The 13,881-nt window shown below is 31.9% G+C and overlaps 1 protein-coding gene across 3 annotated transcripts in view; it reads right to left on the minus strand.

Moving 5' to 3' along the window:
• Positions 1–13,881, minus strand: part of NEK11 (NIMA related kinase 11) — a 101,434-nt gene that overhangs the window by 19,521 nt on the left and 68,032 nt on the right. The gene's annotated exons all lie outside the window — the stretch shown is intronic.

A 13,881-nucleotide genomic window follows, 5' to 3' on the forward strand; every position in this document is an offset into this window, starting at 1 on the left:
ATAGAAATAGTTGACAGGGCACTGGAGGAACATGTGCCTGGGCAAATCTAAAAGAATTTTCCTATTTTGAAGGTAAATTATTAGAGCTAAATAAATGTTGTCTATTAAATATAATATAATGTATTGATATTAATATATTAAATAATATATATTGGCAAATATATTGGCAAATGAATAGAATTTATTTAGATTTTAGTGATTATGATCAGTCAACATCCCTGAAAATATTTGTTTCTGAGGGTTACCATGCAACCAGCTTGAAATTATTTGCTCTTCTAAAAACAGTTTATGGAGAATATATCCTATAGTGCTTGCATTCATTCTTTATTCTTAGGCATATTTCTGCATTTAATAAAAACTGACATATACAACATATAACCCAAGACAACAATGGATTGCTCAGTTAAACCAAGTATTTCATTTCATGAACTACGATCACTGGACACATCACTATTTAAGGCATACAAGGCAAAATGAAAAAAATATAATACTGTGTTGAAGCAAAAACATAGCTTTAGAACTAGACCTGGTAGCTGCATACATGGGTTGCTATTGAAAACTCATGGTTGCAGATGTAAACTAGACTTCATTTCCTACATATCTCTTACTTTGTTTTGACCTAACAACAACTGAATATAACTCTCAATTTCAATTTTTTTGTTAAGTAATGCTTTTTTGAACCACTTTCGGAAATGTTAATTTTCCAAATGTTACAGCAAGCTTGTTGCTGCTCACTATAGATCTGTAGGACTATCATTACATTTCCAATTAGTCTTCTTCTTCTTGTGCCATATCCGTTATCGGACGTTGGCGATCATGTTGGCGATCCTGTTTTTATCAGCAGCCGCACGAAAAAGTGCTGCTGAGTTTTGTAGTAAAAGCCTATTATAATATGAAAAAACTATTTGGATGCCATTTGCTAGGAACCCACTCAAATCTATAGTTTGGCTGGGGCTGGAACAGAAATGGTACGACCAAGTCAGAATTTCTTAAAATTAGCAGGATTTGCAGAGGAAGAAATGACAGACTGAAGACAGCTTGGCGAAAACCAGAGCCAGTGACCATGGTGAAATGCAGAACTGGTGAGTAGACCAGCTGTTCCTCCTAAGGAGAATGCAAGATAGAAGTCTCCAGTGATTTTAGAGCTTTGGGAGAGGAGAGAATAGCCATCTTACTCTAACAGAAATCAGTGCCTTTGAAAAGATGCTAAGTTCACATACTTCCTTTTCTAATCACTTTCAGAAATTGCTTGTTAGCTGCATTTCAGCTGTTAGAAACCATTCTGTTGATAGATTTGCAGTACCGGGTGAATTTCCTTTCATCCTTAACAAAATAAATTTCAGATACAAGTTTAAGAAAAAAACATTTTCTTTGCAATAAACAGCAAAAGGGTGATTAAAACTTTGATTTCATAAAGTTACAAATAAACTAAGGATCCAGATAATCTTGGAATTAATTATAAAGACTCCTTCTGTGTTTTGTTTTGATATTTTTGAACAAAAACATAATTAAGAATTTAAAAATTCGATATTAAGGGCTATGAAAGATTACAATTAAAGAAAACACATAAACTTGACATACAGTTACAGAATGAAGCACAATATACTAACAAGGAAATATTGAAAAGTGGACTGAGAAATTAATATTAATAGTGTCAAGAGAGAGAGATTTGCATCACTGGCGAAACTGTATCTAAAAGATGTTATTGAAAGTGTTACCTGACAAAATTAAGAATGAGTTTAAAGTAGATTTACAAATGACAGACTACAAGAATAATAAGAAAAAGATGTTACAATGGATGTACAAAAGAAACCAGTTGATGCCTTAATAATTAAAAAAGGATGTACAAATAACAAACCAAGAAAGTGACCTGGATAATTTTTCTATATTGGATTTACAAAAGAGGTTTATTAAAGCTTTGAAAAATTCTTGAGAAGGGATAAAGAAGAAATGAAAATTATATTGTAGTATCTGGTAATAAACTTTTCTGCGACATCAGGACTGAAAACATTATGCTTTATGGATTTGTCTTCAAATAAAAGAGGAGATACAGTCTGAAGAGCTCTGAGATAACTGACTGTAAATTAAAAGGGGGTAAAGTGTTATAAAAATGTTTATACTTCTGATTAAATTTGGAAGTCACTCTTTCATATATTTCTTTTCTCTCTCCTTATTATATTTTTTCTTTTTTCTATTTTCTGCTTTTCATTCTTTCTATTTTTTTCTTTTTTTAATTTTCACTAGATTTTACTATGGTAATTAAAATATTTAGCAAAAATTATAAAATCATCATCATCATCATCATGTTATTCTCATTTACAAAAATCAAGTAGATATGTATAAAGCATAATATGAATATTGAGTTTTAGATATTTTTAATAAGCCTTTTGCTACAAATGAAACTGCAGAAAACAATAACATGCAACATGGTCAAATTTGTACTTGGGAAATTATCAGCTTCTTTGTTTAGATCTGAATTTCTTTTATAACTATTACAATGTTATTTTAATGAGGTAAATCGTTTCTCCGTTCCTAGAGTTCTTATTGCATGAATGCAGTATTCCAACTTTTGTATGCTGTTATGAATACTGAGGAAGTTTATTTTTAATACAATGAAATAAGGTGAACACATAAAAAAGGAAAATTGCGCTCAAAATTTATAATTTTATAATGAAAAAATGTAATTAAAATATTTTTCTTACCATGTACCAATTTTATTTTGGAAACAAAGATTTTAGAAAGAATGTTAGTGAAAACAAATTATGTACCTTTTCTCACACAAACATGTATGAATTATCTATAATTTATTTAGTGTCTCTAAAATTTCTCTAATTAATCTTCATTTAGAATTCATGACAGATGAACTCAATTTTCTTTAGTTGAATGTTTAAAATCTAGCTTCAAATCTAGTTCAGTATTTAAAAAATATAAATTTTGGTTGTGATTGTGCAAAAATGCTTATTTTTCCTATTAGTTCTCTCCGTGGCAAAATATATTGTCATTGTTATTAGAGATAAACTGGATAAACTGGTAAAACCAAGACAACACACTGTATACCAGGCACTAAGGTTTATTGTAAAACATCAATAAAACTTTTACAAAAAAAAATACATCCCAACATTAAGAGAAAAAAAAAAACTGGCTTCAAGCCTCTGATACTAAAGCATATACTGTGACAGTAGTGTTGGACTACTGCTTTGTGCATAGATTTATATGAAAATGTTTTGAAAAATACTGCTGTGAAAAAGATGTTATTTCAGAAAAAGGCCACTGGACTGAACTACTGAAGTTTAAGAAGAAACCTATATTTCCATTAGTCTCTGTCAGAAGATAAGCACAATCAGTTAGCAAAAAGTTTTAAAGAATGTATTGCAATATTGTAAGGAATACAGTATTTTCAAAAACTTTTTAGTTTTTCTTTTTTTAATCAAAGATAAAACCTTAAAGCTATTCTATGATGGGCTGCATTACTTGACCAAATACCCCTTAACAGAATATTGAGCACTGTGCATAAAGTGGATACATAGGTCATAGAAGAATTTAAAAACTGCAGTCTGATTTCTGTACCATTAAAACCCTATGGACTTTTTGATTTTGAGAAATAAAAATTGTCTAGAATTTCTCTAAAGGCATACTGTTATGCTTATGTATTCAAAAGTAGCTAAAGTGTGTTTATTAGAGTTTATTCCTAGGCAGTCCAGGCACTTATTCTCATAATCCAGATCTACTTTTAGGCCATCTCTATTTTAAAAAAAACTCATTGGCAAACTAGTTAATACAGGATATGGATTAAACTTAATTTCAACACTTGATTACACGTACATTATATGATTAAATTATAAACAGATTATATCTAATCTACATAATTAGTTATAATTACATTTCACAGGAAAATAAGGTAATCCCTAATTGTTGAATTCTAATCTAAAAATTAGATTATTAATAGAAAATAATATATGCAACTATTGTAATATACTTCGTAATTTTGGAATTCTTATAAACTTGAAGAATTGACAGAAATAATATACTGCAATATATTTATTAGTATAGTAAATTTTGACTGTAAAGTATATCACAATAACCAACCAAGAAAGTAAAATTATGAATTTAGAGAGTTTAGTGACTGACAAAATTAAGAAATTAAAAGCTTGGGGGAAAAAATGAAAACATTGGCCTGGCAGAACTCTAAAGAAAAAATATAAAAGGAAACAAGGACAAGTATGAATTGTTGAAATAATGGATGGAACAATGTGCCGAAGTCCAGTCCCAGAAGCAACTGTATATATTTCAAATGGTGACCTGCTATGAATCATTATGCTAAGCATAAGTCTTGCTATTACAGCAAACTTAGTGGAAAGGAAAATAAAAATATTAGGTATTGGAATATAATATAGCTTTATGTCTAAGAAAAGCATTTTTTAAAAAAGGGAACTGTTTTTTGAAGCAGATAGGTCTTTTATAAAATTAAAATATCATATTTGCTTTCAGTGCTATATTAAAAAGAAGATTGTAGATTCTAAATCAAAGATAGGTAAGTTACAAGTCTTGAGGGATTTTCTTCATAGCTTAATATAAAATTGGTGAAAGAGAGATACTTAGAAATAAAGAATTCTAAACTCATGAAGTTGATTATTAGAAGAAAATCCATCTTCTTTTCACATAGAAATCTACTCAAAGCTATCACAGACTCTCTTAATTTTAATAGCATTAGGGTGGGTAGGTGATTTACAGAGAGAACAATTAAATTAATGTCATGATGTTAAACTATTAGAAATTAGAAATACTTGATGTATTGAAAGGCATATAATGGATCTAAATCTATTTTCTGCCTATTTATGCTGGGAGTCTAGGGGGACCAAACACTATCGTTTTATTACTCATCTCCTCCACAAACCAAAAAATGTTCCAATTTCTAGAAGTCTGTTCTAATCAGTTTTCAGTCACAATGTAAATAATAAATGGCACACAGCATAGGAAAGTTTCATGCATGAGTAACTCAATGGGTCAATTGGCATATGTAGGCAATGTTGGCATCATACGATACCATATGTTGATTGCAAAATCCAGATGATCAATAAACAGCAGGAGTGTTGCACACAGTGAATTATAGTAAAAAGTGATAAGAATAAAATTTGCTTTGCCTATAATTTAAAAGTATACTAGCAAACAGCATCTATTTGGAATTACTGCAAATTACTTATTTACTAAGATGCTCTTCTAAATATTTGTTTTTGCAACTATTGCTGCTGCTACAATTTTTGCCCAGGACTCTTACGTAACTGAGTCATGTATTAAAATTAATACATGTACAAAAAATATATAATTTAACATGTTCCGGTTTTGTCTGTTGGAAATCTGGTCACCTTAGCCACATAAGTAGGAACCAAAATAATTGCCAGTGGATTGAATATTAACATAGTTTATTCTATGTGGATACACTCTAGGGCTTTTCAATTCAACAATGCTATTTATCAGACTTACAATATAAGCCTTCTTTGTTATAGAACATTATTCCCCAAAATACATATGGCTCCCACTCAGATAGCATAGGGAACTAAGGTGGACATTCAATCACTGTGGATTATTTTGGTATGTTTTTTCCCCCATACATGCATGATGCCCAGATTCATTTGGAACTTAGGGTCTTTACATTTAAATAAATAAATAAATATTTTAAAAGGGATCCCTGACATGCATTCTCAGTTACAGCACAGCAGACATAATGAAAAAAAATCTTTAACTTAAATCTAATATCATTATTCTGAAACTGTATACTTTTATTTATTTAAGCTTTTCCTTTGTCCTTGGAACCAAGGACACTTGGTAAGAGATAACTTCCTTAGCAAAACTAATGACTAACTGCTATGGCATAAGTTCTATTTTTATGCAATATTTGTATATATACATAAACACATCAGTAAAATGACTTTAAATTCATCAATTGGAGATATATATATTGAATATTCCTCTCATGTTTAGTGGTTATAAATATAAATAAAAAAATCTCTAGGCAAAATTAATGAGCATGTAGTTTTACATTTTCAAAGACTATATTGTTGAGTTGTCCTTTTTTAGTTTATAGTATAAAATGCAAAAATACAAAAACAAATAATAGGAAAAATAGGGGAGGGAAAAGGGAAAAATGTAGAAAAGAGGGGGAGGAGAAAAGGCATTGACTTCCGACTCCCTTTGGTGCAGTAATATAAGATAGTAACATCAAACCTCCCCTTTTTAGTTTTACATAATAGTATAAATTAGCTATTTCCAGTGCTTTTTTTCTAAAAAAAAAAAAAAAAGGTGCTGGAACTCACAAATGTCATACAATCTGCCTTGCCTACCCTACAAGGTTCCATCCAAAAAAGGTGCCGGAACTCTGTTCTGGGCGTTGTATGAGAAAAAAAGCCCTTGCTATTTCTATAACAACAAATCTATCTAATTGGTAAAACCCAAAATCAAAGTTCCAACTTTTTCCACCTCAAGCACAAAATCCAGAAGTGGTTTCCAAGTAGAAACAAAAGTAACTGTGTTTTTTTCTTTTATCAAAGCAGTCAATTTAGCCATCTCTGCTAACTCCATTATCTTTTGCAGCTAATCATCCATTATGGGAATTAAAGTATCCTTCCATTTTTGTGCATAAAATAATCTTGTTGCCGTTAACATATATAACATCAATGTTCCCCCCCAAAATTCCAAGTCTTTTTTTCATTAAACCCCAAAGAAAAATTTCTGGTTTTATCTTTATATTCACTTTAAGAATCTCCTGTATTAGAATTCTACTCCAATATTTTTTTGCTTTATCACATGTCCACCATAAATGATAAAAAGTTCCTTTTTTACATTTACATTTCCAAAATTCATTTGAAGTACCTTTATATATTCTTGATAACTTATCTGATATTAAATACCAATGATACATCTATAATTTTTTTCTTTTAAATTGTAATTTAGTGTAAGTTTTAAACATTTTGTCCACATATTCTCCCATTGTTCAAGCTTTACATTATATCCAAAGTTCCTTACCCACTGAATCATGCAATGCTTTACATATTCACTTTCCAAATTCAAATTTATAAATGTTTTATGGCCCTTAGCAATAATATGTTCATTACTATCACACAGCAAGATTTCCAATTCATTTTTAACAAAGTCAAACCCATAACTCTTTTTGTCTAATTTAAATCTTTATTTCAATTGTAAATATGTAAACCAATGGCAGATATGTCCTTCTGATTCTAGCTCTTCCTTAGACTTGAGGATAGGATCAGCAAAATTAAAAGGTAGTATTTTACCATATGTCCACCAGTCCGGCTTTGCCATCATTTTTTTTTTCTGAAAAAAGCTTCCTGAGGGGACACCCAAAGAGACATCTTCATAGAAAACCTTATTTATTCCAAACTCTTAGAATGGCACAAACAAAGTGGTTGTTAAAATCAACATTTACTTTAACCTTGCCATCCAAATCTTAATTCATGACCTTCTAAATTAAGTAGTCTCTTATTCTGGAGGTTCACCCAATCTTTTAGTCAGACCAAACAACAAGCATCGAAATTCAGTTTTAAATCTGGTAAACCCACACCCCTCTTTCCTTAACATCTTGCAATAGCTTATATCTAATTCTTGTTTTTTTTCCCCTTGCCGTATAAACTTAGAAATCTGCCATTGTTTAAATCAGAGGTCTCCAACCTTTCCGGTCTCGCAGACTGGAGAGAAGAAGAGCAGTTTCAAAATTGGTGCGTGTACATGGGTCCACGCACACTGGTGTGGCACTAGCAGCACCATTCACGCATGGGCTACACAAACCACCTGGGTTAGTGGTGCATGCGCAAATGGGCTGCAGACATCTACCCCATGCAAGTGTCACCATTTGCGCCCATGCAAATGGGGCCATGGCTGGGCGGATGCGCACACATGTGTGAACAGGCAACTAACTGCTGTGGGGGTGCATGCACCGGTGAGCCATTTCCTCGGCCCACTGGCCAAGAGCCAGCGACCCAGGATTGGGCCGTGGACCATAGGTTGGGGACCCCTGGTTTAAATGGAGTATCAGTTCCAAGTATTGGTAACATCTGAAATAAAAAAAAGGATCATTGGTAAGACATTCATCTTAATTACAGAAATTACAGCCAATAGTGATAAATGCAATTTATCCCATCTTAATAAGTCTATTTTAATATGATTCCAGAGAGGCAAATAGTTAGTTTTGTGTTTGTATTTGTCAAAATGACCCTCAAATATTTCCCCTTTTTCTCAACCCTAAAACCAGACTTTTTAGTCAATATATCAGTCCTGTGAGATCATATTCATTTTTTTTTATTGAAAATTTTTAAGTTTTACAAAAAGAAATTCCCTTCCCAAAACCCACCCAACCCTCCCCTACCCTCCCCCGACCTTCCCAGAGGAAGGGAAGCTTAGTTAAAAATTTTTTTTAAAAAAATCTTAAAACACATGTAAACCATAAGCAAATCTAAATACATTAATTAAACAACTTATAAAATAGTTAACAACAATATATAAAAAGGATATAAGAAGAAAGAAAAAAAGAAACAGAAAAGAAAAATTCAAATAAATAAAAAAAGGAAAAATAAAAAAAAGTTAAAAAAAATTATCTATGGAATATCCTAAAGTTTAAATATAAATTATTCAAAAACTAAATAATATTTTTTATATCCAACTTATATTGTATGAAATCTATCCATTTTTTCCATACCAGGAGGTATTTCTCTTGCGATTGATCTTTCAAGAAAGCCGAAATCTTTGCCATTTCCGCCAAATAAGAAACTTTTAAAAACCACTCTTGCAAAGTAGGCAGAGATTCCTTCTTCCAACATTGCCCTACTAACAACCTGGCCTCTGTAATTAAATTTAACATCAATATAGTCTTTTTACTATCACAATCAGAAACAATACCTAACAAAAACAATTGTGGAATAAATTTTATCCTCTTTCTAAAAATTTTTTGAATATTCCACCATATCTTAATCCAAAAAGCTTTTATATTTTTACATGACCACCAGATATGATAATAAGTAGCATCCAAACATCCACATCTCCAACATTTAGGCTGCAAGTCAGGATACATACGAGACATTTTTTGTGGATCAAGGTGCCATCTATAAAACATTTTATAAAAGTTTTCCCTTAAATTTTGGGCTTGTGTAAATTTAACATTCCTCACCCAAATAATCTCCCAAGTATCTAATAGAACCGGTTCTTCAAAATTTTGTGCCCATTTAACCATACATTCTTTCACTAATTCTGCTTCTGAATCCAATTCTACCAACACCCCATAAATTCTCTTAATATGAGTTCGTCTTTGATCTTTTATTTGTTTTAACAGTGAGATCATATTCTTAATAAGCATTGTTGGTTTCTGTTTGTTTACTTTAAAACCCGCTAAAACCCCAAACTCATTTAATTTCCTCATTAAATATTCTATATTATTTTTGGGTCTTGCAAGAATGTAACCAAATCATTAACAAATGCCCTCAATTTATAAACTTCCTTCTTGATACTTATATCTGTTATTTTCTCATCTTGCCTAATATCTCTATTCAAAACTTCCAACACCAAAATAAATAAGGGAGCAAGGGACATCCTTGTCTCATATCTTTTTGAATTACATATGAATTGCTTAAATCACAATTAATAACAATTTTTGCTTGCTGTGACATATAATCAGCTTTAGCTCCTTGAATAAAATTCTTTCCAAAGTCCATTTCTTCCAGAACTTTAAGCATAAAAGCCCAGTTTAGATGGTCAAAGGCCTTCTCTACATCTACGAATATTAAAGCTGCCTAATTTTCATGTTGGTATTGTAAATATTCAATAACATTCAAAACAGTCCTTTTGTTGTCACTTAACTGTCTTTTTGGCAGAAAGCCAGATTATCTTCATGAATATATGCCTGTAAAACCTTCTTTAATTTTTCTGCCAAAACTGCAGCAAAAAAGTTTATAGCCTTTGTTTAATAATGAGTTTGGTCTGTAATTCTCTATCTTCTTAACATCTTGGTCTTCCTTCGGTAATAACACAATATTGGCTTTTTTCCACATCTGTATCTTTCCCCCATGTAATATATCGTTCATTATATCCTTTAGTAACTGAAGATGTTCATCTTCCAAGCATTTATAATATTGGCTTGTAAGGACATGTAGATCTGGAGCTTTACCTGATTTCATTTTTTTAATAGCTTTTGATATTTCAAAGGTAGTTACTGGATCATTCATAAGTTGTCTCTGAGTTGTGAGAGTTTAGGCAACTGTTAATAAATATTCATCTACTTTAGACATATTTAACTTCTGCTTTTTATATAAATTGGAATAAAAATTATGAGAAGACTTTCTAATAAGCTTATTATCTGTTATTACATTGTTGCCTTCACAAATTTTCTTGATCATTCTCTTTTCCCCCTTTCTTAGTTTATATGCCAACCATCTTCCTGGTTTATTTGCAAACTCAAAATGTCTTTGCTTCACATAATTCAGTTTTATTTCTATTTCTTGAATTGTTAACATAGACAACTGTTGCTGTAATAGTTTGATTTGATGGAAAATTTTAGAGTCCATAAGTGTCTTTTGCAATTCAATTTATTTGTGTCTAATTTCATCCAATATCTTTTGCATCTTTTCCTGGGATTTTTTCCTTCTCTAGGTGATTATATTTTATAAAATAATCCCTCATAACTGCTTTACTAGCATTCCAAACAGTCATTAAATTTGTCCTTTATCTAAATTATCAAAATATTCATTTCATTTCTTTTTACAGTCCTTTATAATCATCGTCCTTTGCAAAACAGATTCATTTAATCATCTTTTTTCTAAATATCAAAAGTACTGGATTATAGTCAGAAAAAGATTTAAATAAAATGTCAACTTTTAGAATTTTATTTGCAAGGTTTTTAGAAGTCCATATCATATCAATCCTTGAAGGGGATTTATGTCTCTCTGAAAAAAAAAGTATATTCTCTAGCAGAGCCATTTCTTTGCCTCCACAAATCTATTAATGCTAAGTTGTCCATCATTTAAAAAAAAAAAAGGTTTTTGATAATTTACCCTGGGAAGATTTAACCCCTTTGATAGATGTTCTATCCAAAACTGGGGAAGTCATTCAAATCCCCCAGCATAACCAATTTTCATAGAAAAAGGATAGTAATTGATCCATAAGATATTCATTTACTTTTATCGTCATTTGGCACATAAAGTCTAACTACTATTGATTTTATTCCATTATGTTCAATTTCTACTATTATAAATCTACCATATTCATCTAATAAAAGTAACTTAGGTTTAAATTGGGGTTTTATATATATTACAAGTCCATTGTTCTTTTTTAACCAACAGATATAATTCCTCCTATTTCTTATCTTGTTTCTTGATATGTATTTCTTGAAGGCAAGTTATATTGACATTGTGTTTCCTTAGGTAATGAAATAGTTTTTTACGCTTAGATGGGGCATTTGCCCCATTAATATTCTGGGTAATAGATTTAATCTATTAAATAAAATAGCAAGTTCCTGCATGAACATCTCAACCAGATCTTCTTTTTTGGTATCAACTTTTTGAGATTGAGGAGTTCCAAAATCCTTTTAAAAAGATCATTTAAGGAATTCAAAAATTAAATTCTTAGATTTTTATTTTAATTTACTTTTGTTTACCCCTAAAAACATTACCTATAAGAACAGTGGTGATACCCTTGCCCTCCTTATTTCATATCTATTGAAACACAGGTGTGGTATGACCATTCTAAAAATAACAGATTCAACCTCTTAATAATAGGGGAACTGTATTAATATGTGGTGGATTTTTTAAAGTACTCAGTGAATATGCAGGAAAGTGAACAAAACCATGTTAAATCTTTCCTTCCTCTTAAACTTTGCTCAAGAATAGATGTGAGAGTATAAAGCAGTCTTTTTCATATTTGTTCTCAGAAAAGCAAGTAGTTGCTGAGTTTTGCTCTTCCCTCTTGGAAGTTCCTTGAACATTTTCAAAGAATATCTAAATAGCATTTGATCTGCCTTAAAGAAAGTTGCTAGCTGGAATAGGATTTATCATATACTCTCTTAGGCAAGGAACTAAAGCCTTGTTCATCAGAGAGAAAAAGGTTACATGAGCACAAATTGGATATAATGAGTAAAAATCTTAAGTTTACTAAGGACCTTTTCTCTCACCCCATAATGCCAATACTGTGTTTCCCTGAAAGTAAGACCTACCACAAAAATAAGCCCTAGTTTGATTTTGAGGGGTTGGCTTAATATAAGCGCTACCCCAAAAATAGGCCCTAGTTTTGGGGCAAGGTGCATGCCTAAAAATCAAGCTAGGGCAGGGGTGGGGGATGGAGATTACCATTGCAGCCAGGCCTTCCATGGATCGACACTTGCCTCGCTGGACCACTTCTTCTGCGGCCGAAGAAGCAGTTTCATTCTGCAGCTGAAAATGGAGCTCCGGCCTGCAATTTGCAGTCAGGGGCCTTTCCAGAAGGCCTCTGGAGCCTCTGACTGCAAAATGCAGGCCAGAGTTCCATTCTCAGCTGCAGAATGCAACTGCTTCTTTGGCCACAGAAGAAGTAGGCAGGCTGGGCGGGGCTGTTACCGTGAGATGAGTAGAAAAAAACATCCCCCGAAAATAAGACCTGGTGCCTCTTTTGGAGGCAAAATAAAAATAAAATAAGACCAGGTGTTATTTTCAGGGAAACATGGTATTAATGTATTTTAATCTAATTGACGGCTTGAATGTCCACAGAGAATTCTCCCTTCATTTCTTGATTTTACTTGATTTTACTAGAGAAAATCAATAGAAGGAAATATTTATAGCCCAGGGTTGAACTGTGAGGTGCTCCTGATGAAGTTATCTATTTTGGTAATGAGACATCTGCAAGAATACGACCAAGCTCGGGAACACCAAGGACTTCACAAAAGAGAATAGGATTAAAAATGTGTCAGCAACTGATTGGGATTACACTAAAACAATATAAAAGCCCAATCAAAGAATATCATGTATCAAGAGGTGTAGCAGGAAATTAATCCTTCTCATGCCTTAAAGCAAAATGGAATTTGTTGCAAGTTGTTCTACTATCTGTTGCCAAACTCCTCCTCTAAATAAACCATTTTTAAAAAGAAAAATGGGTATTCCAGGTGCTTATGCAATCATGAATGCTAAACGTCTCCTAACCCAGTCTTCAATGTATTGTAAAGGAATTGCATATGGAGCACTCCCTAAGTATGGCTCCAACTGCCACTCATCCACTTTTGCAGGTAAAATACAAACTAAAGGCATTTGATACTTGAATTTTATTAAGTTATCTATGAATTAATAAATCAAGGCACTTTCTTTGAACAACTGTAAAAGCTCATTTTATTCTTGCTTTAGGCTAGCTTCTGAATTCTGTGCTGAGCCTGGATGTTGATTTGTGGACAATATATGCACTAAGCTACTGAAGTGAATAGAAATGACAGCATGTCAAGGTTTGCTGGCAGCTGCAAAGCACTCTTGCTTAGCAGTAGATAACTTAACAGTTGGATTCTGCAGTCATGGTTTGCCTTGGTTTCAGTCAGACGGGAGTTAAAATTGTTTGGGAATTTTCTGAAAAGAATAAATCTCCATAACACAGCTGCCTGATATAGTAAGAAATGATCCTCAGTTAATATAAATAGTCTCATTACATTTTTTATTAGCATATATTCATCTGCACTTAATAAATTATTTCTTTCATTTTAGGCAGCCTTGGGTGGTATATGTATCATTTTGCATATTTGCTGATTCGTTCCTGTCAGTTTAGTTTTTGACCCTGACCTCTTACATTTCCTCTCAAGAACAAAAGTGAGTCATATTAAAGAGAGATGGAATGCAAATATACTTTGAGGGAAAATGTTAGGTAGGGGATAGA

The sequence above is a fragment of the Crotalus tigris genome, unplaced genomic scaffold (genome assembly GCF_016545835.1).
Source record: "Crotalus tigris isolate CLP2741 ecotype Arizona unplaced genomic scaffold, ASM1654583v1 scf7180000017666.27876245, whole genome shotgun sequence".
NCBI classification, from domain to species: domain Eukaryota; kingdom Metazoa; phylum Chordata; class Lepidosauria; order Squamata; family Viperidae; genus Crotalus; species Crotalus tigris.